We start from the raw sequence: 12,806 nt of genomic DNA on the forward strand, positions 1-12,806 counted from the left end.
TTCCGGGGTTCCTTTGAAAGGCCTTGAAAGAAGCAGATCAGATTTGGAAAGGGAGGTGGTTCCTGTCCATTAGGAAGGGGGAGAAATCAGTCAGAGACAGAAACAGAGACGCATCTGATTTCTAACGTTTCCATGAGAAATGCCAGCTCCTGGTGAGCCTAGAGCTGAACCACTGCCGGCCACAGAAGCTGACTGGATGCTTCTTGGGCCAATTCTACTGGCCCTTGTCCTTGTCAAACTTTGGTTCTGTTCTGACTTGCTGCTTTGGCTGCAGAAGTCCTTTGATGTCCTTCAGGCTCTGCTTTCCTATTTGTAAAGTGCAGCCTGGACTCTGTGCTCGAGTGCACAGTCTCTAGAACTCAACAGCTGGGGTTCTAATCCTGCCTCTGTCAGGTACCAGACTGCTGAGTGAGGCATGTTATTTAACTCTCTCACGTATAAGATGAGGAAGGGATGTGCCCACCATTTAAGCTTGTTAGAAGGATTAAGTGATGCCTTAGAACAGTGTCTGGACTTCCAGACTCCTTGGGCAGACTTGGGACAGACAGTGTCAGGACAGGCAGGGTCTGGATCCTGGAGGCCATGTGTGTGGTTCTTGTCACCAACTCATGTGTCCCTGGATGAGCTTTTTATCCAGAAACTTTACTTTCTGTCTTTACAAAAGGATGGGCAACCATTGCTAACACACCTGCTCAGAGGCTTGTCTGGGTGGGGATGAGTCAGTGGGAGCAGGGAAGGGCCTTCCCAGGCAGGTGCAGGGACCGACAGAGAAGCTTGCCAATGGTGTGCAAGCCCGCTCTTGGCCTGACTGCGTGTTTAGTCCTAGCGTGGGGACGGGGAGAGTGCTGCCACATGACGATGTTAGGAGATAGGCACACAGGTCAGAGATGAAGATTCCCAGACTACAGCCAGGATATGTGCACTCTGGAGACAAGAAGAAAAAAGCAACAAACTCCCATGCATGCTGTCCTATGGCACCAATACATGTTCTCCAACCACCTGAAGAATTTGCTTGCAGGATAGCAATGAAAACAGTGGCCTTCCTTGTTGGGCAAGGACTGGACAATGTTTGTGAATGAAGGAAAAAAAAAGAGAGTAGAGGGAAAAGAAAGCTTACAGGTTCCATCAGAAAATGCCTTATGTCTCATGGAGGCAGCAGAGGGAGGCTCTGGCTGTTGTTCAATGGGAGGGGCTGGCTGCAGAGCATCAGGGAGAGCTCAGAGCCCTCAGAGTGCCAGCTGTGGTCACAGAGGGTGGCATGAACTAGAGCCAAGGGAACGAGTGACGCTAGGCTGCGTTCCAGGAAGACCCCAGCTCTGCAGGAGGAGGGAAACACATGCTGGGCCTCTGCTGCTCCTTACAGCTGGCAGGTTACAACCCCCTGCCATGGGCACACAGCCGGCCTCTACTGCCTCTACTACAGGCAGAGCCTGTAAAAACAACCGCTGAAGCCATCACGCTGTCCACTTGGGGAAGAGACTTGGATTTTAATCAGAGATGGTTGAAGTACAGTTGTATCTGACTGTTTATAACCCCATGGACTGTAGTCTGCCAGGCTCCTCTGTCCTTGGAATTCTCTGGGCAAGGATACTGGAGTGGGAAAAAAAAAAAGAGGAATACTGGCGTGGGTTGCCATTCCTTTCTCCAGGGGGCATTCCCAACCCAGGGATCAAACCCAGGTCTCCTGCATTACAGGCAGATTCTTTACCATTTGAGCCACCAAGGAAGCCTGATGGTTGAAAGACCCATAAATAAATGTGAGGAAAAGGACTCAGAACAAAAGTCCAATGAAGGAGAAGAGGGAAAGGATGGGGATAAAGATAGAAGGAGGCTGCATGCAATTCACAATGGGAACAACTTGTGCTGGTGGCCGAGGTGGAAGAAACTCAGTCCTGCATGAATTAGCAACTCAGGGAAGCTGAGGACACAAGAACAAAATAATGCCAAGACAGCTGTAAAGCAAAATCAACTAGTACAAAATAATGAAAAACTCCAAAGAGGGATTACACAGAAGGAAGGAATATTTTAAGCAGTTAGTGAAGGCTGCTAGAAGAAGTGAGCTCTGAGCAAGGCGGAGTTGAAGCAGATGAGAAATGTACACTGAGAGAGATAGAAGGTTAAGGTAACATTTCAAAGGAGGTTGACTTTCTTCTTTTAACTCAAGTATGGAAGCCTGAGTGCTAAAGAATTGATGCTTTTGAATTGTGGTGCTAGAGAAGACTCTTGAGAGTCTCTTGGACTGCAAAGAGATAAAACCAGTCAATCCTTAAGGAAATCAACCCTATAATATTCATTGGAAGGACTGATGCTGAAGCTCCAATACTTTGGCCGGCTGATGTGAAGAGCCAACTCATTGGAAAAGACCGTGATGCTGGAAAAGATTGAAGGCAAAAGGAGAAGAGGGCAACAGAGGTTGAAATGGTTAGATAGCATCATTGACTCAATGGACATGAATTTGAGCAAACTCCAGAGATAGTGAAAAACAGGGAAGCCTGACATGCTGTAATCCCTGGGGTTGCAAACAGTTGGACATGACTTAGCAACTGAACAGCAGCAACGTAGTTGATCTACAATGTTGTGTTAATTTCTACTGTAGGCTCTCTTCTGGCTGGAACCATGGAAGGTGCAGAAGAGAAGAAAAAGTTTTCTGCTGTGCCAGAAACCCTTAAGAAAAAGCGGAAGAATTTCACAGAGCTTAAGATCAAGCGACTGAGAAAGAAGTTTGCCCAAAAGATGCTTCGAAAGGCAAGGAGGAAGCTTATCTATGAAAAAGCTAAGCTTTACCACAAGGAATACAGGCAGATGTACAGAACTGAAATTCGAATGGCTAGGATGGCACGAAAAGCCGGCAACTTCTATGTACCCGCGGAACCCAAACTGGCATTTGTCATCAGGATCAGAGGTATCAACGGTGTAAGCCCAAAGGTTCAAAGGTGCTGCAGCTCCTTCGCCTCCAGCAGATATTCAACGGCACCTTTGTGAAGCTCAACAAGGCATCAATTAACATGCTGAGAATTGTGGAGCCATACATTGCATGGGGGTACCCCAATCTGAAGTCTGTAAATGAATTGATTTACAAGCATGGTTATGGCAAAATCAACAAAAAGCGAATTGCCCTGACAGACAACGCATTGATTGCTCAATCTCTTGGGAAATATGGAATCATCTGTGTGGAGGATCTGATTCATGAGATCTATACCGTTGGAAAATGTTTCAAAGAAGCAAACAACTTCCTGTGGCCCTTTAAATTGTCTTCTCCACGAGGTGGAATGAAGAAAAAGACCACCCATTTTGTAGAAGGTGGAGATGCTGGCAACAGGGAAGACCAGATCAACAGGCTTATTAGAAGGATAAACTAAGGTATCTACCAGGATTATTTTTGTAATCTGGTTAATAAACAATTGAAACAAATTGAAATGTAAAAAAAAAAAATTCTACTGTAGAACAAAGTGATTCAGTTATACATGTATATACATCTTTTATATGTTTTCCATTATAGCTTATCACAGGATATTGAATACAGTTCCCTGCGCTTGTAGGAGCTTGTTCTTACTTCGTTGTTTGCATCTGCTAACTCCGTCCCTCCCTCACACTGCCTCAAAAGGAGGCTGAGTTCTGCAGTATGATGAATGGGAAAGACAAACTTGGATGTGAATCCCAAAGCTTGATTTACAGCTCTGTGACCTGGGGGTTCTCTCAATTTGACTTCCCTGCACCGCAAAGTAAACATTATAATACCTTCTTCTTGGGTATTATGAAGAATAAATAAGATAATGTATACCAGCAGGGACAGCATTGTGCTCAGTATGCAGTAGGTACTTGCTGCTGCTGCTAAGTCACTTCAGTCGTGTCCAACTCTGTGCAACCCCATAGACGACAGCCCACCAGGCTTCCCCGTCCCTGGGATTCTCCAGGCAAGAACACTGGAATGGGTTGCCATTTCCTTCTCCAATGCATGAAAGTGAAAAGTGAAAGTGAAGTCCCTAGTACCTGCTAATTCCCTTTCTCTTTCAAGACTTTCATATAAGCCCATTGTTCAGGCTTCAAGCAGCATAAAGTCGTGCTCTTTCACAACTAGTAGAGGTCATTACTTGCTCCAGAGTTATCCTATGGTCTCAGGTTCTAAAAAGAAAGTAGCTGAAAAGAGAGTGAAAATATAAAAAATGGAGTTGTGACAACGCAATCATTGTACTGGAACTTCCTGTTTGTCTATTTCCTCCAGCTTCTTGAGAATGGAAACCATGTGTTATACGCCCAGCATTCAGCCCAGTGTCTGGCACACAGTTAAATCTCCATAAATATTTTCTAAATGAATGGAGACAGGTGAGGAAAAATGGGGAGATGACCAAAGAATTAGATGTGATTATCTGGAAAGCATTTTGAGGAACTGAGTATAAGAACAAAAAAACAAAAACATATAAACAAGGGAGAGAAGAATGTCTTTAAAAACTGAAGAGGATTAGAAAGACCACCATAAATACATAGTAAATAACAAAAGAAGAGAGCAAGGACGGAAATGCGAGAAACAAGGAGAGAGAATGAGAGAAATGGAGGAATCACCCCCAACTTGTAAAAGCCACAGGGATTCTGCAACCTAGAGCAGCTGGGTCCTGTGTAAAAGTTTAGAGAAGGCAAAGGACTTTTTCAGTTATAGGAGGAAGAACAAGGAAGACACATCCTTTTGTTTGCTTGGAGCAAGATGTGTAATGATAGCAGATGAAAGAGAAAACAGAGCTACTGGGTCTTGCAAGCCTCCTGCCTCCTGCGCAGAGAGGAAGTTCTTTGTCCTGGAAGGCGAGCTGCAGGAGGTGGTGAGCATGAACGGAAGCCAGGAGTCCAGAGCTCTGAGCATCGCAGGTCGATCTGCGTCTCTCAACCCAAGTAAGCTATGTCATCCCAGATGTCAGAAGGAACTCATTGCAGATAAACTTGCTGCCCTCATCTTGTCATCTTTGACAGGCCCCAAAGACCTGGAATGCTGCTTTAAAAAAAAAAAAATTGTATCTGTTTATTTTTGGTTGCACTGGGTCTTCATTGCTGCAAGGGCTTTTTCTAGTTTGCAGTGAGCAGGGGCTATGCTTCGTTGTGCTGTGTGGGCTTCTCATTGCGAGGGCTTCTCTTGCTGTGAAGCGCAAGCTCTAGGTACTCGGGCTTCAGGTGCTGCAGCAGGCAGGCTCGGTAGCTGCGGCTCTCAGACTCCAGAGCTTGTACTCAGTAGTGGCGACACACAGGTTTAGTTGCTCCGTGGCATGTGGAATCCCCCTGGACCAGAGATAGAGCCCATGTCCCCTGCATTGGCAAGCGGATTCCTATCTGCTGTACCACCAGGGAAGTCCTGGAATGCTGCTGTTAAACTCGAGAGGAGCAAAGAATAAAAATGAGATCTCAATATAGCTCACTCCAGTTGTTTGCAAATTATGTTTCTCAGATCCCTCCTGAGGCTTTTTTTTTTTTTTTAATACAGTCTGAAATTACAGAAATCAAATATAGAAAATGAGTCAAAGCAAAGATACTCTGGGTGTCATAGGGAAAGGAAGCTAGGAACACCCCCATTTTGTCCCCTTCTTTCCCTGGAAACGGAGTACACCCCAAGGCACTCTAATGAACCCTAGAGTGAAAACCACCTCTTTAGATCAGGAAAGTTGACATTTGCTGAATAAATCACTTGTTAGCTCCTCTAAACGAAGCAGCAGACCCTGGAGGCTAGCCAGCAAGGGTTGCCTAGGAGAAAATAAGGACAGACTAGCCTCACTTCCTTTTCCATAGGCTACGGGTGGAATGTTACAGCAGATTTCATCTAGATTTGAGCGATATGCATCACAACATCTCTCATGATAATCTTACAAAGTGAAGTCTCTGTGATGACGCCATTGGGTGGATGCTACACTATTAAGACCATCCTCCAAAGGTTGTTGGTTAATGGGTTAATGCAAACCTTGGGGGAATTTCTTTCTTTCTTTCTTCCTTTTTTGATTTTGACTTAAAAAAATTTTTTTATAGTTGAAGGGTAATTGCTTTACAGAATTTTGTGGTTTTCTGTCATACATCAATACGAATCAGCCATAGGTACACCCTTGTACACCAATGTAAAATGTACAATTAGTTTGTTCAACATCACATTGCTAGCAAGTGGAAGAGTGAGGACTGTGCCTAATGATTGCCAAAAACTTGGCTATTAGCCAGATGAGGACATTGGTGATGTTCATGACATGAAACTATCAAGGATAAGAGATAAGTCAGATAATAAAATTGTCATTCAGAAGGTCAACAGCTCAAAATGATAGACTACATTGAAAATAATGAATGTAAACAGAATGAATAACTGAAGGTCTAAGACAAAACAAAAACAACAGCAAAGCAAACTCAGTTACATAAATCCAAGTTGAGAGGGATATGGCTTAACAACAGTGTGTGTAAAAGAAGAAGGGGTTTTAATTAAAGACAGACTTGTTATGAGTAAATGGTGAAATACAGCTGCCAAAAATGTTAACACGAACTTGAGTCATATTAATAGGCTTAGAGGGTCCCCAGCCAAGTCACGTCCAAGTCTGCTGGGACCTGCAGGGTTCGTTGTATCTACAGGATTCTGCGCTGGGAATCACATTATAAGAGGGATGGTGTTAGAAATTCAGTTGAGATGGTTAGAAGTGTGGAAGTAATCTGGGAATACTTATCTTAGAAAGAAGTAGGCAGTGGGAATAAGAGAGCTATTTTCAAGCATATAAAGGGCCACTGCTCAGGTTGCTACTTACGACAGGAGTATTCTGTGCTTTAGTAGAGAGAACCAGCCTTAGAGACACTTTGGTTTCGTATGTTTTCAACACTTATGACCAATAGGACCCCAGGACCTGGCTACCAGATGGAGTTTCCAAAGCTAGATTTTGAACAAGTCTTTGGAGAGTTTCAGGTAAAGATGGCAAGAAGACCTGATTCCCTGATTAATATGCAATAATAAGCAAATAATAAAGCCTACCCCTCCAAACAAAACCAACCAACTAAACAATAAACATACAATCAAGCTTCACTAACAACAGCAAAACAAGGAGACGTGCAACTTCTTGCCAGAATTTTTTTAAAGCCTTAAGAATAAAATCCAGTTAGCCAGGGGATGAATAGCTAAACTAGTAAAAACACACACAAAACCCTGCACAGAACTCAATGCTAGGTGACAATAGAACGGTGTTTACCATGTTCTCAGAGAAAAGATTTGTGATTTAACAATTGTATCCAAAAAAACCAAAAAACAAAAAACAATTGTATCCAGGTTATCCTTCAAGAACAAAGACTGTAGGCAAATAGTCTCAAGCACGCAAGAGCTCCATATACTTTACCATGGGTTCTTCTTGAATAATTATTGATCAATAAAGTTGAAATGCAAGACACTAGAAGAGGACTCAAAATAAAGTTAAAAAAGGAAAAAGAATCAGAAATTAGCATTGAATCCTATGGATGTATTCTATAAATGTCTTAAATGTCAATGTAAATGTTAAAACCTTGACAGGATAAATTTAATATAATCAAAATTCAGTAGCATTCAGAGGGGAACTGGGAACAAGCTATGAATGTATACTAGGAAATCAAAAATATCTAAAATTAAAACAGTTCAAGAGCACTTTAACCTGTTAAGTTTTGTTTTGAATAATATTTTCATCTCAATTGTAGGGATTCTTTGAGGAACCAAGATCTTGAGTGGTGAAGATACATTTATCTGAAGTTTGGCGTTTTCCTCTTTTCACTTCAATTTCATTTATTTCTTTTTTTTCCTTTTTTTTAAAAGTAATATTAGATTTAATGCTTTGCTAAAAATAGCATGGATAGTGTGGTAGATACAATAGATTGGACTATTACATCTCTTCAGTTTTAGCCTACTCTGTCTTCTTCTTCAGGGGCTGGAATGATACAGTGGATCTGTATTTCCAGACCCTCTCTCCCTCTTTTTTTCCACATCATGTAGCGTGTAGAATCTTAGTTCCCGGACTGGAGATTGTACCCATACCCCCTATATTTAACACAGAGTCTTAACTACTGGACGGCCAGCGAAATCCCTCTTCAGACTCTCTTGCAGCTCCTATTCCAACAAAAATTTAGGGGTCACCAATCAGATGCACTTTCTGTAGGATGAACTCAGGACAGAGTTCAGTGAGGATAGGTGGTGTCACTGCGGCTTCAGCAGTCGCATTATGGCTCTGGAGCCCAAAATTCCACTGGGGCTCTGACTCCTGCATTATAGCTAAGGCAAGCCCGTGGTTCCTGGAACCAAAACTGAGAAGTAAGGTGATCACTTTGTCGTGGCTGGATTGCGCTGGGATAGTATATTAATTTCCTGTGGCTCCTATAACAAATTGCCACAAATTTGGTGGCTTAAAACAAAAGAAAATGATTGTATTACAGTTCTGGAGGCCAAAAGTCTGAAATTAGTATCCTTGAGCTGAAATCGAGGTATCAGAAGGTTATTCCTTGCTTCTTCTATCTTCTGGTGGCAGACAGCCTTCCTTGGCTTGTGCCCATATCACTCTAATCTCGGCCTCCATCTTCAGTCGCCTTTTTTGGTCTGTGTTAAATCTCTCTCTCCTTCTACTTATAAGGATACATTCACTTGTATCCATGTCTTTAGGGTCCACCCTGATAATCCTGAATAATCCTCTCTCAAGATCACATCTGTGGAGAGTCTCTTTCTAATAAGGTAATATTGACAGGTTCCAAGGATTAGGATGTGAATATATTTTAGGACTGTGTTTTAGTATACCATAAATGGCATGAACAGTATGAAAAGGCAAAATGATAGGATACTGAAAGAGGAACTCCCCAGGTCAGTAGGTGCCCAATATGCTACTGGAGATCAGTGGAGAAATAACTCCAGAAAGAATGAAGGGATGGAGCCAAAGCAAAAACAATACCCAGCTGTGGATGTGACTGGTGATAGAAGCAAGGTCTGATGCTGTAAAGAGCACTATTGCATAGGAACCTGGAATGTCAGATCCATGAATCAAGGCAAATTAGAAGTGGTCGAACAAGAGATGGCAAGAGTGAATGTCGACATTCTAGGAATCAGTGAACTAAAATGGACTGGAATGGGTGAATTTAACTCAGATGACCATTATATCTACTACTGCGGGCAGGAATCCCTCAGAAGAAATGGAGTGGCCATCATGGTCAACAAAAGAGTCTGAAATGCAGTACTTGGATGCAGTCTCAAAAACGACAGAATGATCTCTGTTCGATTCCAAGGCAAACCATTCAATATCACGGTAATCCAAGTCTATGCCCCAACCAATAATGCTGAAGAAGCTGAAGTTGAACGGTTCTATGAAGACCTACAAGACCTTTTAGAACTAACACCCAAAAAAGATGTCCTTTTCATTATAGAGGACTGGAAAGCAAAAGTAGGAAGTCAAGAAACACCTGGAGTAACAGGCAAATTTGGCCTTGGAATATGGAATGAAGCGGGGCGAAGACTAATAGAGTTTTGCCAAGAAAATGCACTGGTCATAGCAAACACCCTCTTCCAACAACACAAGAGAAGACTCTACACATGGACATCACCAGATGGTCAACACCGAAATCAGATTGATTATATTCTTTGCAGCCAAAGATGGAGAGGCTCTATGCAGTCAGCAAAAACAAGACCAGGAGCTGACTGTGGCTCAGATCATGAACACCTTATTACCAAATTCAGACTGAAATTGAAGAAAGTAGGGAAAACCACTAGACCATTCAGGTATGACCTAAATCAAATCTCTTATGATTATACAGTGGAAGTGAGAAATAGATTTAAGGGCCTAGATCTGATAGATAGAGTGGCTGATGAACTATGGAATGAGGTTCGTGACATTGTACAGGAGACAGGGATCGAGACCATCCCCATGGAAAAGAAATGCAAAAAAGCAAAATGGCTGTCTGGGGAGGCCTTACAAATAGCTGTGAAAAGAAGAGAAGCGAAAAGCAAAGAAGAAAAGGAAAGATATAAGCATCTGAATGCAGTTCCAAAGAATAGCAAGAAGAGATAAGAAAGCTTTCCTCAGTGATCAATGCAAAGAAATAGAGGAAAACAACAGAATGGGAAAGACTAGAAATCTCTTCAAGAAAATTAGAGACACCAAGGGAACATTTCATGCAAAGATGGGCTCGATAAAGGACAGAAATGGTATGGACCTAACAGAAGCAGAAGATATCAAGAAGAGGTGGCAAGAATACACAGAAGAACTGTACAAAAAAGATCTTCACGACCCAGATAATCACGATGGTGTGATCACTGACCTAGAGCCAGACATCCTGGGATGTGAAGTCAAGTGGGCCTTAGAAAGCATCACTACGAACAAAGCTAGTGGAGGTGATGGAATTCCAGTGGAGCTATTCCAAATCCTGAAAGATGATGCTGTGAAAGTGCTGCACTCAATATGCCAGCAAATTTGGAAAACTCAGCAGTGGCCACAGGACTGGAAAAGGTCAGTTTTCATTCCAATCCCAAAGAAAGGCAATGCCAAAGAATGCTCAAACTACCGCACAATTGCACTCATCTCACACGCTAGTAAAATAATGCTCAAAATTCTCTAAGCCAGGCTTCAGCAATGCACGAACCGTGAACGTCCTGATGTTCAAGCTGGTTTTAGAAAAGGCAGAGGAACCAGAGATCAAATTGCCAACATCTGTTGGATCATGGAAAAAGCAAGAGAGTTCCAGAAAAAACATCTCTTTCTGCTTTATTGACTATGCCAAAGCCTTTGTGTGGATCACAATAAACTGTGGGAAATTCTGAAAGAGATGGGAATACCAGAGCACCTGACCTGCCTCTTGAGAAACCAATATGCAGGTCAGGAAGCAACAGTTAGAACTGGACATGGAACAACAGACCGGTTCCAAATAGGAAAAGGAGTGTGTCAAGGCTGTATATTGTCACCCTGCTTATTTAACTTCTATGCAGAGTGCATCATGAGAAACGCTGGACTGGAAGAAACACAAGCTGGAATCAAGATTGCTGGGAGAAAAATCAATCACCTCAGATATGCAGATGACACCACCCTTATGGCAGATAGTGAAGAGGAACTAAAAAGCCTCTTGATGAAAGTGAAAGTGGAGAGTGAAAAAGTTGGCTTAAAGCTCAACATTCAGAAAATGAAGATCATGGCATCTGGTCCCATCATTTCATGGCAAATAGATGGGGAAACAGTGGAAACAGTGTCAGACTTTCTTTTTTTGGGCTCCAAAATCACTGCAGATGGTGACTGCAGCCATGAAATTAAAAGACGCTTACTCCTTGGAAGAAAAGTTACGACCAACCTAGATAGCATATTCAAAAGCAGAGACATTACTTTGCCAACAAAGGTTCATCTAGTCAAGGCTATGGTTTTTCCTGTGGTCATGTATGGATGTGAGAGTTGGACTGTGAAGAAGGCTGAGCACAGAAGAATTGATGCTTTGGAACTGTAGTGTTGGAGAAGACTCTTGAGAGTCCCTTGGACTGCAAGGAGATCAGCCCTGGGATTTCTTTGGAAGGAATGATGCTAAAGCTGAAACTCCAGTACTTTGGCCACCTCATGGGAAGAGTTGACTCATTGGAAAAGACTCTGATGCTGGGAGGTATTGGGGGCAGGAGGAGAAGGGGACAACAGAGGATGAGATGGCTGGATGGCATCACTGACTCGATGGACGTGAGTCTGAGTAAACTCTGGGAGTTGGTGATGGACAGGGAGGCCTGGTGTGCTGTGATTCATGGGGTTGCAAAGAGTCAGACATGACTGAGCTACTGAACTGAACTGAAATGGCATGATCCTGGAGGCTGAATTTGGGGCAGAACCTTCCTGGTTCTCCAGACTCCTAATTTTCGCAGAACTCGACACTGCCTGACACACCAGTCTAAAGCATTGTTCTAGTGGTCATACTTAGAGACCCAAGCTTGCAGCCTGCTCCCAGGGCCCTTCCTGAATTCTCTTTGTACCCAACTCCCTGTACACTTAAACCACAAGAGCTTTGTATTATATGCAACTGCTAGTATGATTGTTTACATATTGTTTATGTAGGATTGTATACTTTTATCTGTATATCTACATAGATGAGCTAATCATTCACTCTACTCGAATGCACAAAGACACCACTTTGTTTTATTTTTAAATTTTTTTATAACGTAATTTTATTTACTTATTTATTGGTCATACCATGAGGCATGTGGGCTCTTGGTTCTCCAACCAGGGATTGAACTCACACCCCCTGCATTGGAAACATGGAGTGTTAACCACTGGGCTACCAGGGAATTCCCCCACCTTGTTTTAAATAAATGCTCTGGTGTTGATTGTAAGCTCCTTCAGTTATGTAGTAATGGTTGTTGTGGTGGATGGAATACAAGGAAGGAGGCATTGAAATTTTAGTCCAGTCTAGTAAACTTAATATAATGAACAAGTTTATGGAGTTCACTGAGGTAACTTCTCAGTCTCTCAGGTACTTCTCGCTCCTCTCCAGGGTGGAGTCTGTGGATTGTATGGCTTCATGGTGGCATCAGCAGGGAGGGAAAGACAAAGTCCTCCAATCCACACTCAGCTCTTTGGTTACCAGGGATCTCTGCTTTCACTGGCAGTTGTAGGCTCTTTCCTAGACTGTGGTTTCTGAGAAGTCCTCCACTGGCATTTATGGTACTGGCCTATTGCCTCTGCTCTTGAAGTCCCCACAACTAGACTTCTGTCTACTGACTCCAGTCCACAGGGCTTCATTATTCCTGCCCTCAGACATGTAGGAACTTCTGGGCCCTTGCAGGACACACCAGGCTATGAGGGAGGAGGAGCATGTCTTCAGGTTGAACTCTCCACCTGGGCCCC

The 12,806-nt window shown here is 43.0% G+C and overlaps 1 protein-coding gene and 1 pseudogene across 1 annotated transcript in view; both read left to right on the top strand.

The window, feature by feature from the left end:
- The window catches only part of SIPA1L1 (signal induced proliferation associated 1 like 1), a 521,546-nt gene that overhangs the window by 79,140 nt on the left and 429,600 nt on the right, over nucleotides 1–12,806 (top strand). The gene's annotated exons all lie outside the window — the stretch shown is intronic.
- On the top strand, nucleotides 2,602–3,409 carry LOC109564572 (large ribosomal subunit protein uL30 pseudogene; annotated as a pseudogene).

Source organism: Bos indicus, chromosome 10, assembly GCF_029378745.1.
Source record: "Bos indicus isolate NIAB-ARS_2022 breed Sahiwal x Tharparkar chromosome 10, NIAB-ARS_B.indTharparkar_mat_pri_1.0, whole genome shotgun sequence".
NCBI classification, from domain to species: domain Eukaryota; kingdom Metazoa; phylum Chordata; class Mammalia; order Artiodactyla; family Bovidae; genus Bos; species Bos indicus.